This window comes from Sinocyclocheilus grahami, unplaced genomic scaffold, assembly GCF_001515645.1.
Source record: "Sinocyclocheilus grahami isolate Dianchi unplaced genomic scaffold, SAMN03320097.WGS_v1.1 scaffold1135.1, whole genome shotgun sequence".
NCBI lineage: Eukaryota > Metazoa > Chordata > Actinopteri > Cypriniformes > Cyprinidae > Sinocyclocheilus > Sinocyclocheilus grahami.
Genome location: NW_015506314.1, coordinates 102,656 through 122,079, shown reverse-complemented (window position 1 = coordinate 122,079; position 19,424 = coordinate 102,656).

The window sequence follows — 19,424 nt, the reverse complement described above, 5'->3', positions numbered from 1 at the left end:
CATATGACCCCTTTAATGATTCTTGAGTATGTAAATAATGTAAATAAGGTCAGTCAGTAAATTTAGCAGCATGTTGTTTGTACTCTATTCACTTTGAGGGAATATCATGTGTTCACAGGCAGAAATGGAGTCCGAGTCAGTTGCTTTAAGGCCTTTTGAGTTTGTTTGATGTAGGAAAGTCATATTAAACAGCAAGGGCATCAGAGTGAATCAGAGTGAATCAGAGTGACATTTGATCGTTTTGGTCTTCTCAGGTAGTTCAGAGACGTTCGGCTGACGTCGCGCTCCGCACCTGTGCTGCTGTGTGTTCAGCGAGGCTTCATTTCCACTCACCTGAAAGCAGCTCGAGAGTCAATGTAACCTGTCCCGTCTGTCCTGAGAGCTTCGTGAGATCAGGTTAAACTGATACAGCTGCTTTATTAAAGCAACTGTGATCCAGAGAGAGTGACTGGTTTACTTTGGAGACAACGGCTGACCTTGAAATGATCACACACAGGTTTATCAGAAGGAAATTCTGCATGTATTTAATTATTATTTTTATAAATTATTACATTTAGCATTACATTTTATAGTGTGTTTAAATATAATAATGCATTAATTTTAATATAAATAAATATTTATTACTAAAAATAATAAATATAAAGGTTTTTGTTAAATATAAAATAGCATTTTATACAATGTATTCATATGTTTATAAAAATACATGTATTATTAGTATTTATGAGTGTTAAAAAGGATCACACACAGGATTATCAGCATTATCTTGTAATAAATGATTAATATTAAGATAATAAATATTATTAATGACAGTTTGTTACATTTTATTTTATAAATGTATTTATATATTTTATAAAAAACTTTTATTAATATTTATGATCATTAATATAAATAAACATTTAGTAATAATAATTATAATATTTACGAATATTTTAAATAATTTAAAATCATTCATTAAATAAACATTTAATATTAATAATTATATTATTCATCAATATTTTAAATAATTGAAAAATAATTTATTAATTAAATAAACATTATTATTAAATATATATATATTATGAATGTTTCTGTTAAATATAAAATAACATTTTGTAAGATGTATATATTACACATTTTTATTAGATATAAAACATCATTTAAAAATTATTTATACATTTTATAAAATATTTTTATTATTTTATTTATTATTTTACATTTTATATACATTTCTATTGTAGTATGCAGTGTTTTTGCTCAGTGTGGTGCAGTTAAACCACACAGCATTTTGAAAATCAAAGTCAAACAGCCAGATTTCTTTATAAAGAGCCGTTCCAAGTCCACAGACTGATTTCTGAGTTCAATGTTGCTGTGTTTAATTTTAGTGTGTTTCTGGAGAAGTGTGTGACTTTGTCAGGCTGTTGTGACATTGACGTGAATTGTGGTACTTTTGCAGGGGCGGTTGGATGTTTTAAGGTAACACTGATGGAGTGAGCAGCGTGTGTGTGTGTGTGTGTGTGGGGCACTGTGAGGACGCTGGCACAGCAGTGGCAGAAGCATCATGAAAAATCCCACACAGATGGATGAACCTGTGTGTGTGTGTGTGTGTGTTATGAGGCCAAGGTCAGTGTGCTGTTGTTGTTTACCTGGATCACGGGTGGTTGGTACATGCAGTTCTCTGGCTGAATGTTTGTTTTATTCAGATGAAGGGCAGTGGATCTCATTCTGCCAAAAAAAAAAAGCCTTCTTTGGCCCTAATTTCCATCATTTTTACACAAAAACATATGTTCCTGTATACTTTAGAAATGCATTTTATTACGGTTGATTATAGTCAGTAATAACCACTATCAATCGTATGTGTGTGTTTATGTGTGTCTATGTGTGTGTGTGTGTGTGTGTGTTTAGGTTGACATGGATACGAGCCAGTGAAAATAATGTAAGCTGATCCTCCGTGTGAGAGAGGCCAGATCACATTTACGGTAAGAGAGCGAGACAGAGAGACTGTATAATATGTGTGTGTGTGTGTGTTTGTGAGCCGATGCAAAATGATGTTCAAAACACACTTGAGAAGACTCTCATCACTAAATACCCTTTCCTAAATATCCAAATATATATGCAGCAATACTTTTAATTTGCTCAATGTAACTATTGAAACTCACAACGCCTGTCAAGATAACAGATAACACCAAAATCCAATTGGGTTCAGTATATTTTTAATGTTTTAAAGGGATAGTTCACCCAAGAATGAAAATTTGATGTTTATCTGCTTACCCCCAGGGCATCCAAGATGTAGGTGACTTTGTTTCTTCAGTAGAACACATTTGATGATTTTTAACTTTAACCGTTGGAGTCCATCAGTCTTATAATGCATGGCAATGGTAACAAAGTCTTTGAGAGTAAAAAAAAACATGCACAGACAAATCCAAATTAAACCCTGCGGCTCGTGACGACACATTGATGTCCCAACACACGAAACGATCGGTTTGTGCCAGAAACCGAACAGTATTTATATCATTTTTTACCTCTAATACACCACCATGTCCAACTGTCTTTGGGCACGCACGGCTTCCTGTGCATGAGGTGTGTACGCGCTCTGGCGTAGTTTACGTAAGCGCCGGAAGTGATCTCTCGCGCATATACATCATTCATTGTTTACACAGTGCACAAACATTGTAGGTACGACGGCTAATCAAAATGGTACTTACTTGCGCTTATCCGGATTGTTCAAACCGACTTCTGAGCCTGCTCGCCTGAAGTTATGGTTGATTGCTCTTCGGCTGGATATCAACACACTGTGACGAGGCACACCTGAACCGAATGGAGCCTCATCGCCGCCGCTGTTTAAATGCCGATTGTGCCTCTCCTCGGGAGACCGGTCTCTTCCCCGTGCATGCACGCTGGTGTCCTCGTGGGTCCGTAGAGGGACTCCCGTGCCGCCATAGTGCTGGACCCGCATTCCGGACGAGAACCCACTTTGGGCACTTGATTCCCTTTTTTCTGGACACCGTTTATTTTCTGTTAATAAACGGTGTCTGTCGTTTGCTCCTCCCGCGACAACACACCCATTAACGTAAACTACGCCAGAGCGCGTACACATCTCACGCACCGGAAGTAGTGCGCGCGCACAAAGACAGTTGGACATAGTGGTGTATTAGAGGTAAACAATTATATAAATACTGTTCGGTTTCTGGCACAAACCGATCGTTTCGTGTGTTGGGACATCAATGTGTCGTCACGAGCCGCAGGGTTTAATTTGGATTTGTCTGTGCATGTTTTTTTTACTCTCATAGACTTTGTTACCATTGCCATGCATTATAAGACTGATGGACTCCAACGGTTAAAGTTAAAAATCATCAAATGTGTTCTACTGAAGAAACAAAGTCACCTACATCTTGGATGCCCTGGGGGTAAGCAGATAAACATAAAATTTTCATTCTTGGGTGAACTACCCCTTTAATGAAAGGGGTCTCTGCTTTTTATTTTTTTTTTAAGGTTGCATTCAAAAAGTACAGTAAAAACAGTGACATATTGTTACAATTTAAAATAACTGTTATATTGTAAAATGTAATGTATTCCTGTGTAGGTCTGCACGATAAATCGCATGCAATATTTAACGCGCATCTTGTCAGTAAAGCCGGTTCTATAATCAGTGATAAATCTCCATTACCGCTGATTACAGAATCGGCTTTACTGACAAGATGCGCGTTAAATATTGCATGCGATTTCAGCAACTTTACTCCAGTCTTCAGTGTCACATGATCCTTCAGAAATAATTCTAATATGATGATTTGCTGCTCAAGAAACATTTCTGATTATCATCAATGTTGAAGACAGTTTATATTTATGAAACCATGATACATTTAGATTGTTAGGATTCTTTGATGAATAGAAAGTTCAAAAGAACAGCATTTATTTGAAACAGAAATCGACTTTTGATCAATGTGTCCTTGCAGAATAAAAGTATTCATTTCTTTCAAAAAAGAAAAAAAAAAACATTTGAACATTTGTGTATTTTGTCTCTAAAATGATCAGTTCCTAGCTGTAAATATCATATTCCTCAAGGTGCCAGTGACTTCATCTTTAAACAACCGCTGTATTGTGTCTGTGTTCATCAAGAGAACAGGCATCCCGTTGGTCACGTGATGACGGTGACTCACGTTCACCTCTGGTGTCAGGGCCAATCAGGGGTCAGGAGCGCAGACAATCACAGGTCTCCCCTCAGACTCGACTGTGTCTCTGCGTCAGCAGAAAAACACAAGATGTTTGCTGGAGAGGCGTTGAAGAGCGCTGGACACCGCACCAGCAGTCAGCAGAAAAACAAGGGCCGGCAGCCAACCAGACAGACGGAGGGTTAGAGAGGTCCAAAGAGCCAACGCTTCACTGCAACTCACACACAGAAGAGCGTTTGTAAGATTGTAAGACACTGACCTGTCGTGACCACACAAATGCAGCAATTAACAGCCTGTTAATGATGAGTAATGTCTATATCACCAGCTATTTCTGTGCAAAATAGTCCACTTTTAACCTCATCAATCTATTTTTAATCAATAAAATGTATCTGTAATTAACCTTTTCACCTGTACGTTGGGTGTCTTAGCTCCGGAGGAGCTTGCCTTACAAACCTTATTTTGTACAATAATAATGAACTTCTTTTAAATTAAGGCATATGAACGCATGTGCCAGATGCTGAAAGAGACATGCGCAAGTAACGTTTTTTGTGCTCCACTGCACTGCTTTCCCACTTATTTTTCTATGTAAACACTCGCTAGATGGATGTTATTTTGGAAGTCTGTTTTCGCCACAGGGTTAAAAGAATAATAAAAACGCTTAAAAACAAAAAGGATTTTTTTATAATTTTTATAATCCTTTATAATCTATAAAGGATTATGTGTTTATGAAACACATGTGAATTAAATGAAATTATATTCCAGTTATAAATGTGCTTCTGATTACAGATAGCCTGGGATTACAAAGATTTGTATTTTAAAGAAAACCAGTTCGAAGGGAGCATAATTTGCTTTTTGGATAAAATCATTTCTTAATATGAAATTCGAAGAGTATGACAAGATTAGGGATTAGGCTGTGCAGAAATTGAAATCTACACGCTTATACACACTATACTCATAGTCACGCAATGCTGATGATGTTAACATTAATAATCTGAGAATAAAGTATAACAATAATAATAATTTGCACGTTTTGATGTGATATGAGCTAATCGATCGTTAGATTTAATCACCATTGATAGCGTGATTTATGGTAATGCTTTTTTCCTCAGTTGGTCAGAACAAACATGGCAGACTTGTTACTTACTTGTTCAGAAGGCAATATACGGTGAAAATTCTTATTTGGGTCATATATTCCAAGACGTAGGCTAGAATCTGTGATTGCGAAGTACAGTAAATATCCACACCGGTGCGGTGACTGACTGCCACACATACTCTTCAGAACATTAGATTCATCCGAGTCTTTTGCCGCGCCTCGCCTATGCGTTCTAAAAATGCAGCACTCAAGTTAAAAAAAATTTTTTTTTTAATTAAACGTAAAAAAAACGCGACCCTAGACTTTGCATTTTTTGTTCCACTGCCTTGTCTCACGTTTTTGCGTTTCACTACGCTGTTTCTCCATTTGTTTGTCTATGTAAACCTGCGCTATACGGACGTCTTTGACAGTTGATCACACGTCTTTTGCAGTTTCGCTCATGACACGGAACTCTAAAAATGTGTTGGTCAAATTAAAATAAGTTCTCACGTTCCAAGACCTTGTTTGTTTTACACTCCCATTTATCTACACATCTCCCAAGGGTTTGGAACAATCTGTCTGTCTGAGTGCAGCATGAAGAATAATTAATCGAGATCTGTTTTTGACAGGTGATCATTCCAGTCTGAGGAATCATCCGTTCATTCTGGTAAGTGTCGTCAGAAGGTGTCTGAACATGTTTTATGGACATTAAAAAGCATCAGTCTGAAGTTTAATGTCATAAACTGTAGCAAACCTCCAGTGAATTTAACAAGACACACAGGCCACATGACGTGTGAATAATAGGGTGTAGTTATCTGAGGATTGCATTAGTTATTATAGTGCTAAAGGCAAGAAATTCTTATTATGAAACATGTTGTGTGATACTGAATTTGTGTAGCTCAACACATTTGTGTACTTCTTTGTCCGTTCAGGGAATCCCAATGTGTCAGCGGGAATGAGGGGTCACGACCTTCATGCGGAGGCTGACGTCATGGTTCATTTAGAGGGCGAGATAATGAGTGATGATGAAGAACTGATAAGGAGACAGAGATATATAAATATGATGATAAAGCTCCTTAAAACCAGATGGTAAACACACTCACATACACATCCTGCTGCTGAACTGCATCATGCACATGTTTTTATCAGTCTGCTGTCGTAGAAGAATCTTCCATACTTTGTAGGTTCACTTTTTTCTAGTTCTTTGGAAATCATCTATGATCTGGTGCTGATCTGAAGAACCAAGGACATTATTCATTTCCAAACATCCGTATCAGAGCCAAAAATCGTTCTTGATATGAAGATGGCTCTCCCGTACCTAAAGAACAATAGACGTAGCGTTATTTTAGGAGTGTGTGTGATCTTTTTTCCATACTGTGCTTACCAGACCAAGGAATGAAGGCATTTCATAACATGTTTAGACACAGATCGGCTCTCCGTGAAGCAGTTTACATAAGCAACAGCTCTGCCCAGAGCAACATGCACACAATAATGTCCTGCTTTCATCTGTCTGTGTCTGTTTATATTTTGTGGTGTCAGTTTAATATTTAGGGTTGCTATAAATCAGGGGTCACCAAACTTGATCCTGGAGGGCCGGTGTCCTGCAGAGTTTTGCTCCAATTTGCCTCAACACACCTGCCTGTATACCTAGTAAGACCTTGATTAGCTGGTTCGGGTATGTTTAATTAGGGTTGGAGCTAAACTCTGCAGGACACCGGCCCTCCAGGACCGAGTCTGGTGACCCTTGCTATAAATAATTCACTGGTTGTTTAAGTCGTGAAAAATGGAACACTGTGACATTGTTGCAGTGTTGACAATTGCTTTAATGAAAAGTAGCTAAAGAATGCTTGAAAAGTCGCTAGATGATGTCATGCGCTAATTAGCACTGTTCTCATTTACATATTTTTTTTATATTTCTGTAGTCAGACAACATGATCCTAAGGGGCTGTTCACACAGAACACGTCTTTGAGTCTAAAAACGTGAGGCACAGTGCTCAGGAATGGTTCAGCGCAGAATGCTTCCTTGACAATTGCTTTAATGAAAAGTAGCTAAAGAATGCTTGAAAAGTCGCTAGATGATGTCATGCGCTAATTAGCACTGTTCTCATTTACATATTTTTTTATATTTCTGTAGTCAGACAACATGATCCTAAGGGGCTGTTCACACAGAACACGTCTTTGAGTCTAAAAACGTGAGGCACAGTGCTCAGGAATGGTTCAGCGCAGAATGCTTCCTCCGCCAAGTTGCTTTTAGAAATAAATGGTTGTCATGCCTACTTGCTTCCGTAGACAAAAGCTTGCAACGCTTGCAACGCTCCGGGGTCTTCTGATTGGTCCACTGTTTTGGAACTGACATTGATGAGTGGTGCTGCATGTAAAAGTTCAAATTATTTCAACTCCATTGAAAATAATGGAAAAGTAGCACATTGGAATGGAAAAAACGTATTTAGTGTGAACAGCCCCTAAGAATTATGTAGTTCCAATCTGCTGCTCTGCCGTACTAAAATCTGGATTCATAAACAAGACGTTATCTGACAAAATCACTGTCTGTGCTGTGATTTTAGCTATATTTACATGTGAAATAACTAAAGAACAGAGAAAATGTTACAAATGACAATGTCTGCCTTATTTTTTGTTTTGTTTGTTTAATCACAAAAAACACACACACACACCAATCGCCAAATATATGTAAATATCACCAAAATAGCTTCTTATTGAAAAACATCAAAAAAGTCACAGCAACAATGAGAAAGTTCACTAAATTTGGTGACTAAAATTCCCAAATTGGCAACACAACATTGATCTGTTTGTTTGAGTGACAACTTCTGAATTAACCAATGGAGTAATTTTGGGGGCCGGGCTATCTAGTGGACGTCAGACATGAGCTGAGGAGTGTTTGGAAAAACCTGTTTGAAAACAATTATTATTTTTCATATTTTTTGGTGTATTTGCTACTGATAAAGTAGTCAGACATTTAAAGGAATATTCCATGTCATATGTTTTTTGTGTGTGTCATAATTAGCACCAATAGCATCCATGCATACACACTTTAAGGATCGGTTTCAATGTACTATGATTTGAGACACTATAATTGTAAACTTTCGTACTATTTACACCAGATAGTATGTAAACTGGAAGCAAAAAAATCAATCCATGAGCTGGTTCGAGTTCAGCAGATGCTGTTGAACACCTTTCTAACTCTGTTTGTCTGTATTTAACTGTTGTGTTTCTTTATGAAAAAGTTTTGAACTTTTGTTGAGTTCAATCTGAGTTTAACGAGGTTTAAGAAGGCTTAAAGTCGTAAATCCAGCATAATTATGAGCAGATAATCTTGGGTAATGTTTAGTAATTATGCACTAAGTGGATCACTTGTTACACAAGGATCGTTAGTTCTACCTGTAATATCTGTCTGTAGATGTGCTCTACTTACTGGAAGAGTTTATTTATATAGAAAACACACTTTAAAAAACTTTAAATATAGTGTAGAAGCCATGTAATAAATAAAAACCATTCATGAATGTTCTACTAAACATGTTCTTTTGTTTTCCACAGAAAAACGAAATTTATATGGGTTTGTAACAACATGAGGTGATTAAATGATTGACGATTTCATTTTGAATTGTCTCTTAAGAATACCTGTGTCAAAACCGCCCACTCTACTTTTCATGGGTGACCCATAATCCCAGTTCAGTTCCTAGTGGTTCTTTTGTCTTAGAAGCGACCAGGAGGTTTCGAGGAAAGTGATTCGCTGCTCTCTGAGCGAAGCCGTCTGAATGTGTGCCAGCTTTTTGAGACAGCAGGAGAACAGAAATAGTCAATCGATGCATCGCACATCTACGGTGACCCGCATTCAGACTTTGAAGATTTGTTTTTGGTGGTGAGGAGGCCATCAGGTGAAGGAAACTCACAGATAAACACATACACAGCTCTTTTTTTAAATCTCTATCCAACATGATTTATCATTTTTATGCTTGGATATACTCTGATGCATTCAATAAATTAATAATTAATACATCCTTTTATATATTTCGGAGTGTATCCAGACAGAAAAATGTATGTGCATACATGAACACATATGGGTGAGATCACATTGCTCTGATTACGATTCCAGTGAACTCAAAATGGCTTATTTCAGTTGCTTTTGATCTAATCTGACACATACACGCTTACACACAGAGTTCTGTGAGATTGTACAGTCATTCACGTAAGCTGCTTCCATTAATGACTGAATCTCTTTTCAAAACCACCAAGTGATCAGACTTTTTCACCTGGACACTTGTGTGTATAGCAACCATCCAGAAAAAACACTTGGACACCTTAACAACTGCCTAGCGGCCACTCAGACTGCCCTAGCAACAGTTAAACAGCATAGTGACCACTCATAACACTAGTAACTGCATAGCAGCATGTTAAAACCACTCCAACACCTTGCCAACCACCTAGCAACTGCAGAGCAACATTTCAACACCTTAGCAACCATTTCGCAACCAACTAAAATGTCCTAGCAACCGCATAGCAACATGCTAAAACAACACTTTAACACCTCAGCAACCACCCAAAACATCCAAGCAACTGCATAGCAACATGCTAAAAACCACTACAACACCTTAGCAACCACCAAGCAATCACCCAAACCTTCCAAGCAACTGCACAGCAACATGTTAAAGCCACTTCAGCACCTTAGCAACCACACAAAACATCTAATCAACTGCATAGCAACATGCTAAAACCATTTCAGCACCTTAGCAACCACCTAGCAACTGCCCAATATGATGAAGAAACTGCATAACAACATGCTAGACCACTTTGGACATGTCAGCAACCACCCAGCAACTGCATAGCAACATTCTAAAAAACACATTGACACCTCAGCAACCGCCTATCAACCACCCGAAATGTCCAATAAACTGCATAGCAATGAGCAAAAAACACTAAAAACTATTTAGTAACCGCCTAACTACATAAAACATCCTAGCAACTGCATAGCAACATGCTAAAACCACTTTAGCACCTCAGCAACTGTCTAGCAACCACCCAAGCAACTGCATAACAACATGCTAAGAACACTTTGACACCTCAGCAACCGACTAGTAACCACCTGAAATGTCCAAGAAACTGAATAGCAATGAGCAAAAAAAAACTACAAAAAAAACACTAAAAACAACTTAGTAACCGCCTATCAACCACATAAAACACCCTAGCAACTGCATAGCAACATGCAAAAACCACTTCAACACCTCAGCAACTGCCTAGCAACCACTCAACCATGCTAGCGACCACATAAAACTTCCAAGGAACTGCATAGCAACAAGCTAAAAAATAACTTCAACACCTTAGCAACTGCTTAGCAACCATCCAGAACACCCTAGCAACTGTAGAGCAGCTTAAACATTTTAAAGAGGAGCAAAAGTGGTTTTATTTAATGAATTTATTGTTAGTTTTGACCAAATTACCATTCGTAAATATAAGTCTACTAAAAAATATGGTTTTCCAGATAGACAACTCTTTAATGAGAAATCTATTAAGATTTTAAAAGTTTGTGAGTTTACAAGGAATTTATTTTTGATATTTTTATACCCAATAATATTCTTATGCTGATTTTTATATTGTTACCCCGGCACTCTTCATGTATTTATTTTTGCACTTGTTTGTCTCTGTTTCATGTTCTTTTTGTTCTGTTTTATTTTTTGTATGCATAATTGCATAATGTTCAATATCTGAATTTGAGTGAAGGTGCATTTATAATGTTAATGTGTATTCAAAAAAACCTGCACAGTTTTTGCTCAGACACTCTCTTGCATCAAATATGCGTATTTATTAATTTCACAGACACTTTTCCCCAAAACAGTGTCCAAATGAGCACATGTTCTTGAGAAGGCGTCAGTTTACATTCAGCCATTGACTCTCTCTGCGGGCAGCCGTCCAGTTCCCAAGCGCTGACTCTGAATCCGCAATCAAACCGCACCCTTAATCCAGAGACCTACAAAGACGGCCGCCCACTGATGCCTGCTGGGCCGTAATGGACACCCACAATGCACCAGTCTCTCTGGAATGCTTTTGTAATTGAAGAGTAAGGTTATTTTTCTGGTTAAATAAAAGAACTGGTTGGGCTGTAGAAAATCCCAAAGCATTCTTCATAATTTTACTTGATAGCAGGTCGGAATGTAGACGACACTCTACAAACGCACCACAAAATGAGCCAGTCCTGAACATCTAAACAAGCACAAACTTTGTCTTTTTAAACAATTTTGCAAGCAATGGTGGACAGTAACAAAGCATTTTTACTTTGTTATTGTAAGTACATTTTTTAAGTATCTGTATCAGTGTATTTCTTTTTAGAAACTTGTACTTCACTACAATCCAAAGCAAAATATCATACTTTGTACTCCACTATGTTCCTTAAAAACGTGTTGTTCCTTGTTATTTTGAACTGGAGAATTTGTCAGCCACTCCCAGAAACAATAGCGCCGTCAGATGCATGAACGAGCTGATTCTTTTCAATGAACCTGTTAAATCGGTTCGCAAAAGTGCATTTAGGTCTTGTCCACACTAATATGTTTTCATTTGAAAAGCATCTTTTTCTCTCCGTTCTGGAGATGATCCTCACTGCAGAACACAAGATCCAGGGGGCGTGGTTGGATCCAGATCCAACTCCTCCCACCTTACATATACCTAAACCTACCCATCTCCACCCCCTGATCCCTAACCCACCCATCTCCACCTCTAAACCTACCTATCTCCACCCCCTAGATGTGGCTCCAACCACGCCCCCTGGATCTTGTGTTCTGCAGTGAGGGGCTACTGCCGTTCTGGCCTTCCGTCAACACTGGGACGGGCGTTTTGCCAGGGAAAACGCTCCCCAAAGTGGATAAATCTGAAAACGCAGTTTTTCGCGTTGAAGTGTGGACTGTGAAAGCGGAGGCTTTTGAAAACGATGACACATGTTTAGTCATGTGACACATATTGTACCAATAGATAACTATGTTTATACCAGTATTGTGGACTGGACTGATCGGATTGCAGTTGTTCATGAGTCAACAAATCACTGATTCAATCGATCTGGGCTGCGTTTCCCAAAAGCATTGTAAGCTTAAGTACATCATACACTCTTAAAAATAAAGGTGCTTCACGATGCCATAGAAGAACCTTTTTGTCTAAATGGTTCCATAAAGAACCTTTAACATCTGAAGAACCTTTCTGTTTCACAAAAGGTTCTTTGTGGCGAAAGAAGGTTCTTCAGATTACAAAAAGGTAAGAAAGAGATGGTTCTTTAAGAAGCTTTGACTGAATGGTTCTTTGTGGAACCAAAAATGGTTCTTCTATGGCATCGCTTGAAGAACCTTTTGAAGCACCTTTATTTTTAAGAGTGTACCCCCCATTGAAACCAGTGGAGCTATGATCAACTTAAAGGGATACTCAAGCCCAAAATGAAAATTTTGTCATTAATCACTTACCCCAATGTTGTTCCAAACCCGTAAAAGCTTTGTTCGTCTTCAGAACACAATTTAAGATATTTGGGATGAAAACCTGGAGGCTTGTGACTGTCCCATTGACTGCCAAATAAATTATACTGTCAAGGTCCAGAAAAGTATGAAAGACATCGTCAGAATAGTCCATCTGCCATCAGTGGTTCAATCTGAATTTTATGAAGTGACGAGAATAATTTTTGTACGCGAAGAAAACAAAAATAATGACTTTATTCAACAATTCCTCTGTTCTGTGTCTCTCCGCATCACTGTAGCGCCATTTTGAGGAATATCCGGTGAATGCAAGCAGCGCTATTACAGTACGCTATTCTGTGTCAGCCGCAACACAAGAATGCGCTGTTTTTGTTCAAATCAAAGGGTAAATACAGGTAGAAAACGTAAACGACACAGAATAGCGTACGCTGCTTGCATTCAGCGGATATTTCTCAAAATGGCGCTACAGTGATGCGGAGAGACACAGAGGAGACAAATTGTTGAATAAAGACGTTATTTTTGTTTTCTTCGCATACAAAAATTATTCTCGTCGCTTCATAACATTACGGTTGAACCACTGATGGCAGATGGACTATTCTGATGATGTCTTTCATACTTTTCTGGACCTTGACAGTGTTATTTACTTGGCAGTCAATGGGACAGTCACAAGCCTCCCGGTTTTCATCCAAAATATCTTAAATTGTGTTCCGAAGACGAACTAAGCCTTCACGGGTTTAGAACAACATGGGGGTAAGTGATTAATGACAAAATTTTAATTTTGGGCTGGAGTATCCCTTTAAGCTTACGATGTTTCTGGGAAATACAGCCCTGGTCAGAGCGAGCCTCCAGTTAACAATTCAGTGGGTTCATGAGTCTAAATCAAAATGAGCGGGAGATTCTCTGAGCTTGAGTACGCGTGTGACTGATGACGCAAAAGGTTATTTACTAATGACGAATTTTAGTATTGATTATAGTAAAGGGAAATCGTATTTAGGTCACAACTGCCAGTTGTTTGTGAACTAAATCTGCTGTAAAATGGTGAGCTGTATGAAATGCTTGTCCACATTTGTGAATCATCATCTCAACAGTGTAAAAACTAAACATAACATTAAAATAACGCAAAAATCCCCGCTGCCGAAGCAGTTTCAAATGAGTTTCAAAGTATGTTTATATTGTTTTGCCCTATGGTGTCTGTTTTTACAGTAGGCCTATACATTGTTCGTCAACACACTTTTTGTTTTTCCTAATTTGTGTGTGTGTATTTTGTATGTATGTTTGCACTTGTTTTACAAGTATGAGAAACTTAAATTAATTTTTTTATATAATGTTTTGATGTATGACAAGCCCCCCTCCTCCGAGATATTTTGACCAGTAGGATAATATAAAATATATTACATAAAATTATTAAATATACAAGCAAATAAGTTAAAATTACAAAATAAACGTGTAATACTCAAATACATTAACAATCAAATGCCTTTGTACTTTTACTGGAGTAAAATTGAAAAGTAGTAGTTAATACTTTTACTGGAGTAATATTTTAGGATATCTGCACTTTCACTCAAGTACTTGATTTTGTGTACTTCGTCCAACACTGACTACAGGTAATTATAGAAGTTCTTTCTTTGTGTTGTTCTGCAGCTCATGACTAATATGAGAAGTGAAGACTCATTTCAGTCTGAGGTCGACGCTCCCTTTCTGATCTTCTGGATGAAGGTGTGACTGTTGGTTAGTATCAGGCGTCGAGGAGCTGCGGGAAAATGAACGATTTTATGCAACACCCTGAGAAACAGTGCGACCGGAGCTCAGGTCTGAACAGAACAAACAGTTAAATTCAGCCATCACCACCCATCGCCTCTGTTTGCTTAAGTGTGTTACTGGGTTAGTTACTAGTCATCTTTATCAAACATGCCGAGTCACCTCCCTTCAACTCTAGTGAAGACTGACTGATGGTTTTGGGAAAGTACATTGTGTAAAAGCACCACAAACAAACGTCCCGGTTTCAGTCTAAAAAGGTTTGACAGTCTAATGTCATAGAGAATCTCTGGAAGCTTTGGATTCTTGATAAGAAGGTTCTGTTATTTTTAAGATTGATTATGATATGGGAATTCAGAGTAGTGTATTAGAACACACTGCGCTGCACACTGTATCCCATAATGCAAAGTGCTCATCATGCTTTTGGCTCAGAGTGGCTGAATTTTTACCCAAGATTGGACCGAAAATAACCCGAATTTGTAACTGGATTTTGAATGATATAAAAGGAGGTCATCAGAGCTGTGCGGCATTCAGAATGGATTTCCTGTTTAATTTCTGTATTTTAATTGAATTTGAATTGAGATAGAAACAGGATGAAGAATTGCAATTTGATTTCAGTGTTTGAGGTGTCACCTATATGAATAAAAAACTTCAACCCTTTATCAAACGCCTAGCGACCACCCAAAATGTCCAAGAAACTGCAGTGCAACATGCTAAAACCACGTCAACACCCTAGCAACTGCCTAGCGGCCATTTAAAACACTAAACATTTGTGAATCAGAACACTTGATTGCCCAGAATGCACTGCAGCTGTGTTAAATTGTTTTGAGTTATGGTGCGTTAAAGTCATATCAGAAAGATTGTATTTACGAGTTGAATGCGCATGAAATCCACCAAAAAGTCATGACTTGAGTCCAGCATCTGTAATGACTTTAGATTTTTAAAAATGTATGTAAAACAGTTTTTTTAATATACAATACAAGTAGCTAAGTGCATGTACAAAATTCTACTATTTTGTACATGCACTTAGCTACTTGTATTGTATATTTTTAAAAAACTTTGTTTACAGCACCTTCATGAATTGAATAAAAATGTAAAAAAGCAAAAAGACACCTGATGCACATTCTTTATTCAGTAGAGTAGAGAAGTTAGTAGAGTAAGTAGAGCAGAGAAGAACTATACAATTCTAGTAGAGTTAAAAAATTGTTGTGGACAAAGTACATTGCCATCTTGCTCCAGTCAAAATGGTTTGAACACACTAGTAAATTCTACTTCCTGTCATTCAAATTCAACTTCCAGTTCAGTCGAAACTTACATACTACTCTTTGAAATGTTGCTAAACATGAAATATTCAATATGTAGTGTGCCGTTTGCGGTAGACTAGTATTTCATTCTGAACACAGTTTTTACAAGCTCATCTCATTAAAGAGCAGCAGAACTGTAGGAACTATAAAGAGCAACTAACCAACCATAACACAACTGTAATGAGTTTAAACAAGCACTGGTAATTAGTCAGCTCTCTGTCTGCTCGCCTCATTTGCTTTTCCCCTACATTTATCTGTTCCTCTGATCTTTTGAATGTTAAATTCATCCTGTCTTCAGACATTTGTTAATGTTCTCAGGGATGTTGGAGGTTTAGACCTGATGACTTTAATATTTTACAGGGGTCATATGATGCGATTTCAATTTTTCCTGTAAAGTTGCAAAGACTAAAGTCTCAAATCCAAAGAGATATTCTTTATAAAAGTTCAGACTCAGCCACTCCTACCTAAAACGGCTCATTCTAACACGCCACCACATACCTATGTCACTATGTGGGAAGATTTGCATAACGCCGCCCAAATGTTCACGCAAAGAAAGAAGGCGTAACTTTTATATTGTTGTTGCCACCGCCATGTCGTGAAGACGCTGTGTGCTTCGTTGTGAAAGTGAAACTACTTTGTTTGGTCTTCCAAAAGAGGACGATATTGCTTCGTCATGCCTGGAGCTGATCCGTGCTGGTTGCTGAGGGAATACTTCAACTTCACGCTGTCGATCGCCGGATCGGCTTTCACCGTGGACGAAGCGGAGTCCAGCCCGGGGTCGTCACATGTGGTTGCCGCAGGCATCACAATATGGTAAGTGACGTAACATTTCCGTCACACACTTGAGGTATTCGGCCAATCACAACGCACTGGATAGCTGGCCAATCAGAGCACACCTCGCTTTTTTAGACCGATGAGCTTTGTAAAAATCGCCACGTTTCAGAAAGGCGGGGCATAGAGGAGAAACAATAATGTACAGTATGTGGAAAATAATGTGTTTTTTAACCTTAAACCGCATAAACACATTTCATTACACCAAATACACAAAATAATGTTCTTTTTAGCAACATCATATGACCCCTTTAAAGAATTAGCTCACCCAAAAATGAAAATTTACTCACTGTAAGTTCATTCAAGATGTAGATGAGTTTGTTTCTTCATAGTAACCAACACTAGCTCAGCACTGGATCCTCTGCAGTGAATGGGTGCCGTCAGAATGAGAGTCCAAACAGCTGATAAAAGCATCAACAATCCACAAGTAATCCACACCTCTCCAGTCCATCAGTTAACATTTTGTGAAGTAAAAATTCCATCATTAAAACCGTCGCCTTCAGCTAAAATGCAAGTCCATAATATTGCTTTCTCCTGTGGAAACATCGTCTTATCAGAATCAGGAGAGAAATCTGCACAGATCAAGCACAGTTCACAAGCCAAAACAGCCCAAAACAGTTCTAAAGAAATATGTTAGTGGATTTTGGTGTGAGAGACAACAGGAGATGGACTTTTTTACTGGAGGAAGCCTTATTATGGATTGGTGTTTTGGCCAGAACTGAAATTAAAAATGTCTTAATGATGGATTTTTTTTTCTCTTCACAAGACATTAACCAATGGACTGGAGTGGATTACTTGTGGATTATTGTGATGTTTTTATCAGCTGTTTAGACTCTCATTCTGACGGCACCCATTCACTGCAGAGGATCCATTAGTGACCAAGTCACGTAACGCTACATTTCTCCAAATCTGATGAAGAAACAAACTCATCTACATCTTGGATGGCCTGAGGGTGAGTGCATTTAAATGATGTATGCCTTACTAATCACAAAAAGATGAGCGAAATATCAACAGGAACAAGATGTGGTGTGATGTCAACTGGTGATTAGTATTCGTCTTGATGCCCGTCTCTCAGGAATCCTGGAAAATGAAAACTTTGAGTACAAATGAGTCAGGCAGTCTTGCTGGATCCCCTTAGTCGGCATTAAACTCCCGATGCGCTGATAGTACAGACGTGGCTTCCTGACGTACAGGACTTTCGGCAGGATGCTGTGGTCGCGGTGGAAGTGAGATCGGTCGATACGCAGCCTACGGTCTGTCTCCGGAAGACGTTTGCACTCTTCAATGAATCTCAAAGGCGTGTGTTTGTGAGACTTGGTTAAACTGATAGACCGAACATGTGTCACTTTTGACGTCCTGTCGAAATTCAGGTCTCCGTCAAAGCGGTTTGCACGAAGACGTGTCATGGCACCAATGCTTACGATTAACATATGAGCTCATTGAGACTTAGTCAGAAAACTTTCATGCTTTAAGTGATGAAAACAACACCCATCTTGGCTTTAGCACGTTAACCTATAGACGTGCTTTGATCTCACCACAACACAGAGGGACAAACCTGATTGGCCTCCGTGATGGAACACAAAAGCACCCAGAGCAGACGAACTCAAGAAACCGCCAAATGTGGCCTGTCTGCTTGACCTTTGCCTGCACAGGATGCTGATGGGAGGGCAGGAGAGTTTCTGCTGGAGCTTTTGACCCTGGCAGCTCTGATGTTTCATTTATGTTGGCAGATCTTTAGTTTCAGTGATGCAACCACAAAATAGTGCCGTTTTTGTTGTGTAACTGATTTAACAGACTTTCCATGCACATTCTCAGGGTCCAACATGAACTTTTTGACACACTAGATAAAGGCAGTTGAATTGAAACTTTGTTTTGCACTTTTGTTCCTATGACAATGGAATTATTCTGTTGTTTTTTCATCTTGTTGTGTGACAGACAACTCAATATGTCACTCATGACGTATGAGATGAGTTTATCTTGTATAGCTTGACATGTATAAGATGAGTCTGTCTCTGTGTCCTTGTGAAACGACATCTCAAAAATACGCATTTCAGTTTCTCACTATTTTGTTTGGTTGTTTAATGAGAGGAATTATTTAATGTGTCATCACAAGTGGAGTTAACTGAAACTTAAAACTATTAAAATCGTTTTTGTTAATTAAAATCTAGCTGAAATAAAAAAAAGATGAAAAACTAAACAACTTGAAAATAAGTTGCTAGAACTAAAATTGAAATAAATATAAATGGAAGCTAAATGGAAATATTATTTAAAAAACTAATACAAATACAAAAATGCAATGATTACTGAATAAAACAATTAAAAATTCGAATGAAAATTGAAAATATAAAAATAAAAGCTAATAAAAAAAAGTTAATAAATACTATATAAATAACACTAAAATGTGTATTTTTCTATGTCTTGGTGACGCTACATCTCACAGAAACGAAATTCAATTCCTCACAATTTTGCTTGGTGGTTTAATATGAGAAATATTTATGTGTCGCCACTGGTGTTGTTATTGTTACCAAAACTAGAACTATTTAAAAGTTTTGGGTAATTGAAATTAAGTATAAATAAAAGGACAACGTCATATATAATATTCAATTGAAAAGTGAAAATAAGCTAATTCACAATCAAATAAATACTATATAAATAACAGTCAAATAACACTGATGGTCAGTTCTAGAGAAAAAATTTCCTTGAAAAACATGATTTAAAGTTTAAAAGAAATGTATGTCGGGTCATGTTTATCTGTATAGTGCTATTTACAATACATGTGTGTTTCAGTATCAGTAGTTTTCCAGTAATCATCATGACAAATGTATTTTTAGTAGCTGGTTTGTACATTTTTGAGTTG